Below are 15,281 nucleotides of genomic sequence, written 5' to 3' on the forward strand. Positions count from 1 at the left end.
CGCGCGCGTATCATCGTCATTTGGTATGGCGAACGGGTTGGCTGCAAATTGAGAGACAAAAAAGCACGTCGTACATAAAGCGAGAGCGCTGCAGGAGACACGCGAATTCTGCGCGCAAAGCAGCAAATCATGAGTGACGGGTGCGTTATTATGGCTAAGGGTGGAGAAACACTTTCCCGGTGACAGATTCTCTATTACATCCGCCCTGCAAGCAAAACGACGCCGCCGACGAAGACGACGACGACGAGAGAGAAAGAGTGAGAGCGGACGAGTGGCGCGGTGTCGGCGGCGGTGGCAAAACTTAAATTGTGCGCGCACACCCACGAAAGGGAAAGGATGCCGCCAGGCTCTGGGATTTTAGTCACACGCTGTGGTTGCTTTTTTCCTTTAACCCTGGATAAAACATACTTTGGAAAGTTTTGCGTTTGTTTTAGGATAAGAAAAATTTACGCACACACCCTGACAGAAATAAATATTGCGGAAAATTATTTCCTCATTCATTCTTTCGTTTCCAGCAGATGAATGTATAAGTTTTGAAGATAAAACTCATTTCTGTTGACATTATTTTTTCGTGTTCATTATAATTAAAACAACCTCGAGTGGTCGCATTTTTAAAATATGATTTTTTCGATTTATAAAATTCTGATCTTTTTAAAGAGACAGTTGACGAGTAGGAATCAAATGCTTATAGGATATGCAAAAGTAATAATTTTTTGCTTAATCTAGTTGATTAAAGCATTGAAGGTGTCGCACTCGAGGATTCATTCATGGCATTCATGGAAGAAAAATTTGGACATTTCTCGTTAAAGAAGTCATCAATTTATTGATACCTTCTAATTTGGCTGTCAAATGCAGCCCAATTTCATGGCACAAACTCGCTTTTCTGGCGTGTGAAGGCAGAACCTTCAGAACATCCCTGAAAAAGTCAATAATCAGAAAAATATTTTCTTAAAAATTATATTCTTTTCATTAATTTAAAATGGTTAGAATTCAATTGAAATTAAACCTAATCACGAATTATTTTCGTGATAGTAGCACGTGGAAATAAATTAATGTGCTGATTTTGCAAAATATTAATTGCTGTTATGAATTCTCCGCAGAGTTCTACACATTCCATGGAAGTAGAGACATAACTTTGAAATATATTAAAACTGCCTGCGCATAAAGCAAGGAATGACTTTGATTTTGCGCCGAGCTTGAAAAAATCAACTACATTCCGCCATCCAATCCTGGATTTTTGCTGCTTCTGAGTCCGTATTGCGCAATATATTTAATATGTATGAACTAAATCAAATTAAGCTACTTTATTCGCCTTTGTTAAGGCTGCCGAGCTCTGCTCTCTGTTCCTGCGTCGTTGACTCGGGAGACTTGCTTGCCAGTCAAAGTGTGTGTGCCGCATAACTTTAGACGTTTTCCCTCTACCTCCGTCTTTCTTCACCTGCGAGAGCGCTTTTAAAGCGAAAGCGGCTGACACATGCGGGTTTTTCTTCCTTTTAACGAACAAGGAGATCCCGATTCCGTGTTCAAGAGGGTGACATGCTTCCTGGACAACTTTTTTGGCAAACAAATTCAGCGTGCAAAAAGTTTTGATTGCTCATTCAGCGCGAAAAGCTTTCGAGCGAATGCACAAAGAAAATCGACGAGGTTTGCAAACAAGAAGTGAGAGGAATTTTGGGTGATCCTTGCTAAGGGTTGAAATTGTGCGTAATTTAATTTTATAAAATTTGAGGAACGAGAGAATGGAACCAGTTTTAGACACGTCCCTGAAATGCAAGTTTTTCCATTCACATCATTTTTTTTTCGAAAAAAGTACGTGATTCTCCATCTAATGAGAAATTTTTGCATTTTTTCTGGTAAATTCTTAGCGAATTATCAAAAAAGTGCCAGCTAGGCTAATTTTTTACAGTCTGTTATTTTTTCAAATTGATCTCAGGATATTAAATCATAATTTCTGATATAGAAAGCAAACAAATTAACCTTATACCCTTTTTACATTGAAAAAAAATCAGAGCGCCAACAAAACCACGGTGGCGGAAAAATGCAAACACTTGTTGAAATTTATTAGGAAAAGTTATTATCTATGCAAACGGCAAACAAGGCAGATAAAAGGCCGGTCGGCATTCGTACAATTTATGAGTGGGGGCCACTCCAGCAGCAGGCGAAAAATAAAAACGCCCTCTGCGGCTGTGCGAATGTCGGTCGCGGCCAATGTATGAATTATGCAAAAACACACAGACCGAAAACACACAACACGAACGGCGAGCCGCAACCATAAATATATACATTCGGCACAAATTAGTTGGCACGTGGCGTACGCGGGCAAATAATAAATTATGTGTTTGCCTGGCGAGCGTCGCGACTAATTCCAATAGAATAAATACTGACACGGGTGTTGTTTTTGCGTTTGATCGATTTAATGTTATGTACATAGATTAGGGCTGATATGTTTCCCGATTGGATTCATTTAGCAGATTAATTTGAGTTCAATGCAAATGCCGAAGGTTGCAAATCGAAATCAAAGGGATGGTGCGTTTTTTATGATTTTTTGTTTGATGCACTTCATTTAAATTGCTTATTGAGCCCTAGGAGAAGGCTAGAGGATATACAGTATATATACAGTTCCAGAACTAATAATAATTGATCATCAGCTCTGTGAGCTTTATTGTATTTTTTTTATTGCCGTGCATCCTCTTCCTTTTCAATAATGCAAAACGTGTATGAATATAAATAAAAATAATTGATTTATTCTGAAGGGTTCTTGTTCGAGTTATTTTCTCTGTTTCTTTAACGTAATTGGATTTTAGTGTATATGTAAATACTTATATGAACAAATTACAATTTAACCATATTAATGTCATGACGCTAATTGATGAAATTAGAATATTTCTATAGTCTGTTTTGAGTCATTCAAATCGTGGATTCTGATTTGGTCGACAAATTTAAACATTCAATTGCAATTTTGTTTGCCATCTTTGCTCAAACCGGCAGCGTTCAAATAATATTACGTAAATTTACTGGAGATAAAATACACATGCATACAGAGCGATTCCAATGTAGAATTTAATATCTAATTGGAACAAATGGAACGGATTCGACACTCTCTATACGAGGGACGAGAATCGGCGAAATTGGAACGTGCGAGATATGAAATGGAAAAAGCATTAAATACAACACCAGAGGGCTGTTCTTGGTGTTGAAAATTTACGGTTATCGCCGATCAGGTCGTAAATCGCTCTCGGTCGTCAGCAGACAAATTAGTGGACTGCGGCCGAGCGATAATATTTATTTATCCCTCTCATCCAATATGCGTGTCGATGAATGGACGACAGACATGCCGAATTTCCCGGGTGCCAAATTTTTTAATGATAAACTGCCACGAGGGACAAAAACACGTCAGCTCAGCTCGCGCGTTGGCTTGGCCACGAATGGTGTGCGGCTCTTTTTCCACCGTCCGACCGACCATTTCCTCTGCGTGTCGGATTATGGTTTATTTGCTGCGTTTGGAGCGAATCCAGGCTTGGGTGCTGAGCGGCGGCGGGACCGTCCCTTGACAGGGCTCTAACTTATTTTCACGGCTATATACGGCATCTCTCCGTTGGAGGATGAGTCGATGCTTGGCAAGCTTTTGGTGTAGTTTGATCCAAAGAGGAGAGAAATGTTAGAAAACTAGGAAAATTTTTAAATTATGAAATGGCTATTCACTGACCCTGTTGGGGACGGGGACTAATGGTGAAATTCTTAGAAGAATAATTGAATCCCACGTTTCCGTAGTGTACAGCTCGCTGTTTTGGCCGCGCAGTATATATTCAGCAGTATTTGAACTTCTAAACAATAACCTACGGGATTCTAGAGACGCCCGTGAGCGTGGCCTCAAAGAACAATTCGGCAACGCAACGCATAATCCACCCCCTGTCTCTACAATGCATGCTCGGCGGTGCCAAGTTCAAGGTTATCGCTAGGATCAGTCTCCAGGACAATTTCACCAGACGATTACAATCAATAATAAAATAATGCCAAAAAGATATTTGTACGCATCTAGAAACGTGTGATGCAACCTAGTCAAAAAACCCTGGCGTTTAACAAAATAATTTGCAATCCTAAATCTCCATCCTTTATTCTGAAGCAAATTCGAAGGTTAAAATTGTAAAAACTGTTACTTTGTTAAAAAAAGATTTAATTAGTGCAGTGCATGTTTCTTTAAAGAAATTAATTTATAGAGAAAAATTGAAAAATTTCCGGGAAAATTTATGAAACTAGCTCTTGTTCCATATAATACCTTTTGAACATAAAACCAGCCTTAAGTGGAGAACCTACAAGGATCGAATTTATTTCGGAGAACGCACCCGTTTGGAGACGTCTTCAGTGCTGGCTGCTGGCTTCGCCCTAAAAGTGTCTCTCGTTCTCTACCTTAACATGTAATATCGGTGGAAATAAAGGGAAAGGGGGCCTGCTGTATGTTTTTATAGCGGACATAAATAATTCAGACTTGATCGGCCGCGCGTCTCAAATACAGATTGCAGGGCGGCCTTTTTATCGCGCTCCCGCACCAAAATAATAACTCACATTTGTCAGTGGCTTGAATTGGATTGGAAAACGCCCAGCGGGCCCGCTCTATATTACCTACCAGCTGCCGATGTACCTGTCGATGTTCGCTTTGCATCCCCTGCCAGCGCACCCTTCCTGGAAAACGGAATTCATTTACTCTTCTGAAAGCGACCGAATTGTCTCGTTTAAAATTAAATTGTTTCTGAGCTGTGAATATAGAGTTGGGATTTGAATTGGATTGACTATTTTGTTCTGAGTGTCTGAGTAAATTTTAGACACCTTATAGTTGAGCATGAATTTCGCCATTTTAAGAAGTTTGAGCCCTAAAAACAGTTATTCAAGTATTTTTCATTGAAATGATATTAACTTGAAAAGAATAGCTACTCTTTGAACTAGTTGATTTAAATATAAACAGTTTTTAATTCTTATCAATTAGGTACAGTTTAAATTGTTAGCCGACCTAATTTTCACATTTGAAATTCTGAAGAAATTAGGCTTCAAATTAAAGTTATCTTGATGTTTGATCGAGCCTTTTCAATTTTGTTTATCTTGTTATGAGAAATAGTGGCCTAAAAGCTTAGTTTTCCCAGTAATTATTTGTATGGGAAAATGTTTTAAACAATTTTTTACCCAGTTGATCCATTAAGTCAGTTGCAGATTTCTGACTGATTATTTTTTTGTAGAAAATAACCGAAAAGCAGTAGTTAAACCGTCCGAATTGGCCCTTCCAATTCTTTTTAAAAGCTTTAACTTTGAAATATAATTTAAAGATTCTCAGAAACTCAGGCATAAAAAGGTTTAATGTCGCTCCAAAACCGTAAAAAATAGTGGTCTTTTTTGTTAAAAACCCTGCCTAAAATTCCCAACCCTATCATTTATTATTTCAAATCGGTGGGGTCCCTTCCTGCAGAGAGCAAAGCCTGCGGAAATTTCGAGTGATTTTCTCGCTCTGTTGGGCAGGCTCAAATTTTAATAAGAAACACTCGGCGAGCAAAATGAATGCGTGAAGAACGCTTGTGTGACATTTCTGCGCTGAAAGAGCCGGAAAATCCGTGCTCACATTCCCTCCCGGCCGAGAGCTGTTCAAACAGGGCCGAGGTACTGCGGTTATTTTTGCACAATATTCATGAAGCTTCTTTGCTCGGTGCTGGCAGTGCCCTGGAACCAGCAGTTAAAAGAGGTCGGCACTGTGAGAAGTGTATTAATACACATGTGGGCTGCTCCGCTGCACTCACTGTCGTGCATTTGTGTGTTTACTCTGCCATTTCATGGTTGGCAGCGTCCACTCTTCCGTCCATCCGTCCGTTGGTCCGTCCAACCGTCCATCGGCGTAAAAGATCCGTGCCAAGAGTGAGAGAGCCGGCTGCATAAGCTGCAACGCCCCAGGGGCAGCGTCATTCGAACCAATTCTTTTTAATTGCAAAAACGGAACAAAAAGCCTGCCTTTTCCGTTCCGGCCGTTCAATTAGAGTCGCGTCCGATTCAATTGCGGTGGATTCAATTATGCGGTGCATGGATTTCGAATCGATACCGAGCCTCGCCGCCGCCTCTGCCGCCCGCTTGTTGCGACTCGCTCACTTGCTGGATGGGTGGGTGGGTCGGTGGGCGGCTCGGCTAACGAGCTTTATGAATTCGCTGCTGCTTCTTCGCTTGCCATTCAAAAACGGATCACGTGTGCAAGCAAGCAAGCGAGCAAGCGCGTCTCCGCGGCTTGTGAATGTCAAGTGCTCTGTGATTTGAATTGCAACACGGTGTATTATGCCTAAGAAAGGAAACTTTAAATCAAATTAGCAGGTATTTTCTTTAATTGAAGGACAAATTTGTCTGAAATCCAAAAATACGTCTAGCATGGAAAGGAAAAGAAATGTTGCGGAACCTGCAGAGTAAGGTTGGATATTGAATCGATTTTGGAGCCATTCATTAGATGGTTTTACCCACCTTTCAGGTTGATTTCCTGAGAGAATTGCCGATTATTTACTTTTTAAAATTAAACATTTACCAACTTTTATATATCTTAATATTTTTCAGGTGCCTACATGCGACCACTAAATCATATAAAAAAACATATAAAATTTTTATTTTCGCAAGAAAAACGTGTTGCGCTAGACAAATTTATTTAAAGCGTATTTAGGATATGAGCTGAGTTCAACCGCAACGCACTAGATGGTTTAAGAGACCATTTGAAGTGGTGCTCAAAAATCTTAAACTGCATATTTCGTCCTTATTTCATGCCAAAATAAAAAAAAAACGGTACAGAAAAATAATCGACCCGTCTCAAATTTCAAACCCTGCGCTGGGATGGATGGTGGAGCTTTTCAGCAGCATTTGCGAGGCTGGGAGAAATTAATTGCGAGCGGCGGTGCAATTACAACTGCAGCTGCAATTAAAACGGTGTGTAATTAAGCCCAGCGAGTGAGTGTATTTCTGATTGCCATTATTATTGCTCCATATTCGCCCTATTTGCGAATTTGCATATATCGACTGACCAAGTGGCTGCAGCGAGAGAGAGAGAGAGAGAGAGAGAGAGAGAGAGAGAGTATAATTGGCCACTCTCAGGGGGTGAATGGCGCTGGCTCGCGGTGTCTGCCTCCGCCCTCGTCCCTCGTCGCCCCCGACATGCCCATAGTCCAAGTCAAACCACTTAAAAGCACCATTGTTCGCCGTTGTCGATTGAAAATCGCGATTGAATTTCACGAGCCACTAATTACGGCCGCAGAAACACCATTTGCTGCCGAGCCCGGGCAGCCAGCGTCGCCCCTTTGTCGCGCGCCCGCATTCCATCCCCATCGGGATCAATGCACACACGATCTTTTTACCGCCGATGTGTCAAAGGTTTGATTCGTTTGTTGGCTGGAATTTATGCTGTCGTGCGTCACCGTCCTCTCTTGACCGTCGGCATTTCGCTTGTTCAGGCTGGAAATCACGGACTCTTTTAGATGGCACAAAGTGGAGTCCTATTTTCGTAAGCATTGATTAATCAGCAGGATCGGAGAAATTTGACCTTTAATTAATCAAGCTTTGTGTCGAAATAAACGGCTCCTATGGAAATTACTGAGATGAAATGCCTGTGATAAATTAACTGTAAATAATTTTTGATTGTGTTTAAAGCAGCATTGACATTTAATTTTGTATACTACTAATAAGTTTCTCAAAGTTGAATTATTCGGTGGAAAATTCAACACGACGTGTTGAAGGTTAGCAGAAACGTAAAAACAGTTTTTTTTTTGCTGTTTTTGGTGTTAACCTTGCAAAATGTGTCACTAAAACGCCGGCGACCTATCAGAGAAGGGAGCGAATCTCTGATTTTTGGCTTTTGATGCATCGACACAGTGGCAGCTAGCGCAAACGCTCGCTGCTGGCTGACCTACCTTGTCGCTTGACTAGCTTTTGCAAATACTGTAGTCTAAGTTTCAAATGATTTTTTTTTAGAACATTTTAAGAATTTTTTTTTTGCTCTTTTTATCCCTGTCCGAGGACCGGAGGACCGGGAAGGGCGCGCACTGCACTAGCACGAATGCTGAAACCCGGGTCCCAATAACACCGCGAACGGATAACATGGGCGCACCGGGCCGCACAGGGACCCAGCCCACTCAGGGACCACTTGCCTCCGCACCGAGGACTGCATTGAAACGCTAGACATTCGTCCCGTGAAGCCAAATCACGCATGCTGGAAAGGTGCAAACCAGCAAGTAGCGAGAATTTCGTTCTACAAATTGGCAACAATGTCTGGCCTCTTGGTGGATTTTGAAATTGTTAAACAGTCCGGTATTTTCCTTTACATGTCTTTATTAAACCACTAATTATTCAAATTGTGTATGTTCCAGGTGAGTCAAACAATCCACGCTCGTTCTTCACCAGCTAAACGGCGCAACGATAAGTAGAAATCGTAAATCCTCTTGAGTTCCACCGCCAACCATCATTCAATACACTTAACTATACGAACTTGACGATCAGAAGAGCTTGGAGGGAAAATTAGGGCGCGAATTTTGCAGAAATCAACCGAGGGTTGCTTCTTGAAGGAGGTCGGAAATTTAAATTCGCTGATAACAGTGCAAAAGTTTGAGAGGGCTTTTAGCTTGCTCGCGCTCGCGCGAACGGCAAGTTACTCATCAAACTTTTAAAGTATCATTCCTCGAGATAAGAGCGATAAGTCATGACTGGGCTCCCAGCAGCACATGCAATCCCAGTATCAGTGTCTATCTATCGGGAAGGACGCGATTCATGCAAAGCAAGCATATTGGCGGCACAAAAGTTACTCTGCCATTACGGTACCTAAGCCCGCGAGTAATCGATTCGATGCCAAGTTTTGCGGAAAAATAGTTCAGCGCGAGTGTTTCAACTTCAACTCCATCACGTGTTGGCTGCCATTCTCCTCGGCTAGCCTGCCGTGTAAAGAGTTACTGAAGACAAAAGAGGAGCAACAAGACATTGTTTGCCCCACTTTGCTCCGCGGATTCACAGTGCACACCACAACTTTACTTTCTGTCGAGTAAAATATCCGGAAATGCAGGGAATTGGAAAATAAATAAGTTATGAGCAGATTTAAAAGCGAAATAACAAGCCTTTCTTTCTATTTACAGACGGACACGTTTTTCATGTGAAACCATATAATTCCTGTGGGCTTTCTTTCATGATTAATAAATATTGATGATTTCATCGATCCGGAACAGAAGATAATGAAATTTTTTAAATCCATCTGTTTGTTAAATCCATCATTTTGTTAAACAATTTGATCGGTGGCTCAATTTTTAATGAAAGAAAAAAACTAAACGTATTCTGAAAACTAATTAGTTTTCTATTTTTTCTTGTTGATTAACATTTGCTTGTATTGTTTATTATATTCCGAAAAATTAATCAATTTTGAATTTTGTTAGTTTTAAATGACTAAAATTTAGCTCTATGACTTAGCTGTCAGCTGAAAAATTGTTAAAATATCATCTTGAACCAATAATAAGCTATTTGCAATTTGCGTAGGCAAATTAAAAAAAATCCAGGAACTCTTCCAGAAAATTAAGATTGAAATAAAATTATTAATTCGATTGAACTGATGATTTAACTAACTCGGATCGATTTTATAACCATTCACATGCAACAAATTTTCTAATTTTTGAATAAAAAGCCAGGGATGAATTTTCATTTTGCAACCGATTCGATTTGTCCGTTTTACACAACAGAATGATTTGCAATTCCACTCGAAATGCTACCGACCTTTCACACATATTATATAGAGATCCAAACGGGAGCACACACATCAAAGTTTCATCAAACACGCCTCACTAATGCACGTGGCAAAAGCGAAACGAATTTGTCACGTGTGCGACGAGCATACAGGCAAAAACGAGAGAGTAAATTTTCGCGTCGCTGCGTTGCCGTGTGTCCAGCCGTGGAAATTCCGAAATAAAAAATTAATTAACGCGATTCAAATCGTTTTTCACTGTGCGCGGACCAACAGGCGGAAAAGGGCAAAATATATCGGCCGCGCAATCAATTAGCGCTGCTGAAAAAGAGCGAAAAACAGTTGCGGCAGAGTGTACGTGTGTGCGTGTCGCCGCTGCTGTCAAATCACTTTGTCACCGAGCACAACAGTGCGCACCACCCGTCGAAAAAAGCGACACAGCCCGCTGGGGTCGTGAAAAGTAGTGAATTTGCCACGGAACAGGATATATTGCAGAAATTGCAATTGTAATTATCATCTTTAATTTGATCCGACGGACAACCCGTCACGTAAAAATTGGCGTCTGCTTTGAAAAATTTGGCAAGTTGAATAGAGTTTGCTTAGTTGGTTGAAATATAGTAATGAAAAAAATATGACAAAAAGGGTAAATTCCCGAGTTAAAATTTAAAAAATAAAACTAGATTTAAAATATTGTTCTTGAAGGTTTTTTGATGATTTGACATCAAAGAACTAATCTGCGTGTCTCTTGTATGCCAAAAGTGTTATTTTTTCTAGCAAAATAATATCATGCACACTGGCTTCAGGGATTGTTGTTGACTTATTTATTTTTATTTTCAGCCGCAGATATTTCTCAATCGAATATATATGCTATATATAAGTTACAGAAGATTGGGTATTTCCGTAAAATCTTTACATTCCCGATTTGGTTTTATTTATTTTTATATCAAGTAGTTGACAGGTCTTTTTACGCGGCCCCGGAAGTCACTTTTCAAATTCAATCGGTCGCGGCTGTGCGAAAAAAAGGCGTAGAAATTGCGGGGGCAGTTTCGCGCGTAATTAAATTGGTCCATTAATTAGCGAGCGAGGTCGGCGGATCGCTAACTTTGGCGCATGTTGGGAGTGCATATAGGCGGCTGGGCAAAGCCCCTAATCACTCCATTAGTTCATCAAGCCACCTCTTTACTCATGCTGAAACAAAGCATTCATCATCGTGTCAAATAATTTGGCGGCGAGGCGAGGCGAACCGAGCCGAAAAGGTAGTGCTATATGCGCTGGATGTGCGGGGAGCAGTCAGTGGCGGATCACGTCATTAAATTCCGCCCTCGGACGCGCGGAATTGCGGCGATTGCAATTACGCTTTCCACCCGCTAATGAGTCGCTTGGTTGGACCAGCGCCGCTTTTCTCTCCTCTGCTCTTCGTTATTTCGCCGCGTGCTGGATTCATTTTCTCCCGCGAGTGATTACGATCTGTCAAAGATGGCCGACACTTTCCACCGCAATGAAAACGAGGGTGTTTCGCTTGGCGGTAATTATTCGCGCCTTTCTAAACCCGGCTGGGCCATTACTCTAATGAAAAGGCGACAAGAATGGCCGATATTTGTGTCAGGCAGACAAAATTCGTTTGTGAACAAGATCTGACGTAAGTTAAAATATATAGTGACTAAAATTTTTGCAGTTTTTCAAACCAGTTCTAAATTGTCTGTGCTTTTCCAGCAGCAAGCTCTGTTTACCGACTGAAAATCGTAATTTACTACGTGGGAGAAGAATTTCCCTCACAAAGCTAAAAGTTCGCTGGCTGTAATGCGACGAAAAGAAAAAAAGAGACGTGATAACATATTATAACAAATGCGTGGCACTAAAAATTTAAGAAAATCTAGATTTTATAGATTTTCTTCTATAAAATCTAGATTTTCATTCTAGATTAGTCCTGATTTCGATTAAATCTCTATTAATTATTTTTCTCACTAAATATTATTTACCCATTGTTTGGTTGATTGTCACTTAAAGCATTTGTAAAAATAAATATAAAGTTTTGACGCTTAGAATTCGGTTATTTTCTTCAAAATAGATTGTTTATCATAATGTTTAGAAAATATCGTTTTGGAATTCAACAAGCAATTGATGCAATTGACCACTGGTTGTACTGATTTTTTCATGCTCCTTAGAATGATAAAGAATAAGCATCCATTCGTTAAAAAGAGGTTTTAGGTCGTAAACTTGAAAATGTGGAGGCGACCTTTATAAAAGCCATTTTACTTTGTGATTCGGTAGAAAATCTGTCATAATGCCCTGGCCCGTGCGTCGTAAAACGCTATCTTTTGCCAACGACAATTTGCCCTGCTGGCCTGATGAATTATTCAGCCCTGAGCAATAAAGGAAATTTGCCAGGCCCTTTGCCCAAATCGAAAAGCGGCGTTTGGGCTGTGCGAGTGCACACAGGTATATAAGAGCAGAGTGAGTAAAATGCGAAAGCGGGGGTTTGCGCCTCGCCCGCCGGCTTTTTATGCCCGGATCAATGTAAAAACCAATGAAACGAGCAAATCGAAGTGGACTGGCGCGCCCCTGCCTGCCTAGTTCTATAGGTGTGTGTGTGTGTGTGCTTATGCTGGCTGCTGCTGCCTGGCCAAGATTTATTGCGGACTATAAATTCTTCTCTCTTTTAACAGTGCAAATGTGTCCCGCGCAGCGCCACCGCCAGACAGCATTCACGATAAAGTGTCTTTTTGCACCGGGCGGCCCGGCACTGCAAATGGCCAAACGGGCAAGGGATTAAGAAAGAGATGGCCGCATATCTGCACTGCTGCCGGCCGGCCGCTCCTTTTCAAATCCATTTCGCCAGCCGCCCCCGGAGGCGTGCACGCAGCCACCCCCGCCCGCATAAATCCAAGATTACGCCTCACCTGCGGAAAGTTTTTGCAAGATCCTTTCCCGGCCGCCCGGCGGGCCCGAATGGCAGCAGTAAAAATATTTTACCTCCCTCCCGAGGCAGACATTTGCAGATTTTGCTGAATTTTTTACAGCCACCCGTTATCATAACCATAAAATCTAGAGACTCGCTCAGGCTTTGTCTGCGACTGAGCCTCTCATCGTCGTCTGCTCTGGAGTAATGCTTTTCCGAGAGATAATAATGACACTGCTCGTGTGTCACACGCGACCGGTAAGCCGAATCGGCACACACTCGATTATGCAACCCGCGTGGTACGGCGCTCCGGCAAATTGCCTACCTCGGATTCGCGAAGATTGCCGGCAACAGCTGCACTTTGTGTTCATCGAGACGAAATTTCCGCCTGCAGAACTGACGGTTTCCCCAAAATCGAATTGTTTCTTTCAACAGAGTTATTTTATCACATTGAAAACCGGAAAATTTGAAATTAACATTAATTTAGAGAGAAAATAAATTATATTTTTTATTAAAACTGTAAAAGTTTGAAAATTTGTAAAGGAAAGTAAAATATTTTCATAATAATGATTTCCGAGGATGTTCATTGTGATTTAAAAAGCTTCGAATTGAATGAAGTTTGGAAGCTTAGAGAAAATTGTCCATCTTTAAGTTCACAGCCTTATAATTATAACTTTTCATTTGATATTATACATGTCATGCTATTAATACTAAATAAAGAAATAATTCAATAATATTATATATCTTGAACTCAATTTTTTTTATCTCGTCTCGGTTTCCAATACTCACGTTTCACAGCAACCATTACCGAGTGTCTATTCAAGGAGCACCAAGTCTGAAATAAGCTCGAACGAAAAATAGAAAATCGCAGTCTGAGAAACAAGAGCCTGCGAATGTCTCTCCAATCAAAACTACTGGAGTCGCGTAATTATTACAGAAGCCGCAACGGCAGACGTCGCTGCTTTATTCCTGCTCAATTACAAAGACATACAACGTAGAACGTCGTCGTCTCGGCGGCTGTTTCCCCTAATAAGCCTGCGACTTCCTTTCAATTAAATATTTCCTGCAGCTGAGAGGAGGCGTTTGTGACATATCTCTGGAGCTCACACACACACACACACACACGCGCGCGCGCAGATTAAATGGTCTTGCTCGCTTTTCTCCAGTCGGGCAAAATTGGAGCCGAGAGTTAGTTTGCGAAAAGGGCTGTGCAAATTAAAGTCGTAAAAATGACTCTCGTCGTTGGTATTATTTGAGCAGCGAGACTCATTACACGCCGGCGGCTGCCAGCGCGAGGCATGATGTATTAAGATACGGCCGGGTCGCTCTGTTGTAAAGTAGACCATTATGGCAGGCGGCATGATTTATAAGATCATCTCATATTTCACCAGCGTGTATGCACAATACACACACACACTCACCTCATCTCTATTATGCGCTCTCCATTAAAGTGTACAGATCTCGGCTCGTTTTTCATCCTGGCTCCTTTTTTGGCCAGCCTCCCTCTCCGCTCGAGCAATTTCCGAGAGTCTCTCTCTCTCTTTCTCTCTCTCTCCCCACCTTTTGTCCTTTTTCGACAATTTATTAAAAAAGTTACTCGCAGAGTCGAGAGACGAACAAAGCGGCTTCTCCTCTGTGAGTTCAGATTCAAAATATCTTGTAGTTCGCTGCGAAACACGTTCGAGCAGAGCTGCTTTTCATGCCGACTTGCAAACATAATTAGTGTTACACATCCTTTTGACGTGCACGTCAACCTTGCAAAATGTGCTTCGGGCACAAAGCTTGTGCTGATTAATTAAGGCATTTCAGTCTAATTTCACCGAGGAGCTGGATTCAATCTACGACAGAGCAAACGCAAATGAAATCTCGGAATTATTTGCTTTTTCAAAAATATCAAGAACAGCGGAGATTAAATATGGATTCTATGTATCTTAGAAAGTTTCAAATGTCTGTTGCACTGCGCTTTTTTAACAATTAAAAATACAAGTCAAGCTGACATTAAAACACATTTTAAGAAAAGGAGAAATAATGGTTTTTAACTATATGTGGCTGTATGTAATTTTATTCTCTGACAAGCAGAGTGAACATATTAACCCGAAATATTTTTTTACTTCCGTATAAATGAGTTTGAAATTTAGATGAAAATATTCCGTTATTCATGGTTTTCGAGTTATGGACGTTAAAATCTTAAATTTTGGGACTCAAATACGTTCGTAAAGGCGAAATATGACATTAATTTATATTTAAAATTCTAGTTTCAGATAGCATTGCCATCAGAACTTTAAAAAAGTAGTTTTTATTTGCTTTTTTCCTGTTTGCATGAGGAATCAAAATGGGTCTGGTCTCCTTCTTCGCTCTTTGAGCCTTTTTAGTAATCATATAGTCTTTTAAAGTGTGGGGTTGTATATGCAGTCTTGCATTTACGCTCAAGGAACTCGTGTGTTGCTATCTTTCTTTCTTAGTAGCCCAATGAATTTTCTCGTGTCTGCCAAAGATGCTTCATGCGTCTTTCCGTCTCTATCATCATTCGCTGTCTTTCTTTGACCAAGTTGTACACTTCTCCAGCTATATCCTCAGTTTAGCTTTCACATTGATTAAAACAAACGAATAAGTATAAGAAATAATTACGAATTAAATATTACTAAGGAAACCAACAAAAAT

At 40.8% G+C, this 15,281-nt stretch overlaps 2 protein-coding genes across 5 annotated transcripts in view; both read left to right on the forward strand.

The window, feature by feature from the left end:
* The window catches only part of LOC135938826 (B-cell receptor CD22-like), a 185,942-nt gene that overhangs the window by 77,541 nt on the left and 93,120 nt on the right, over window positions 1–15,281 (forward strand). Inside the window, exon 1 of one of the 4 annotated variants that reach the window (XM_065482774.1) lies at window positions 8,370–8,431. The exons of the other annotated variants lie outside the window; for them this stretch is intronic. The gene's annotated coding sequence lies outside the window, so the exon portion shown is untranslated. Of the gene's footprint in view, window positions 1–8,369; window positions 8,432–15,281 lie in introns of those variants that run through there. 4 annotated transcript variants of the gene reach the window in all.
* The window catches only part of RpLP0 (ribosomal protein LP0), a 180,487-nt gene that overhangs the window by 39,382 nt on the left and 125,824 nt on the right, over window positions 1–15,281 (forward strand). The gene's annotated exons all lie outside the window — the stretch shown is intronic.

Source organism: Cloeon dipterum, chromosome 3 (assembly GCF_949628265.1).
Source record: "Cloeon dipterum chromosome 3, ieCloDipt1.1, whole genome shotgun sequence".
Classification (NCBI taxonomy): domain Eukaryota; kingdom Metazoa; phylum Arthropoda; class Insecta; order Ephemeroptera; family Baetidae; genus Cloeon; species Cloeon dipterum.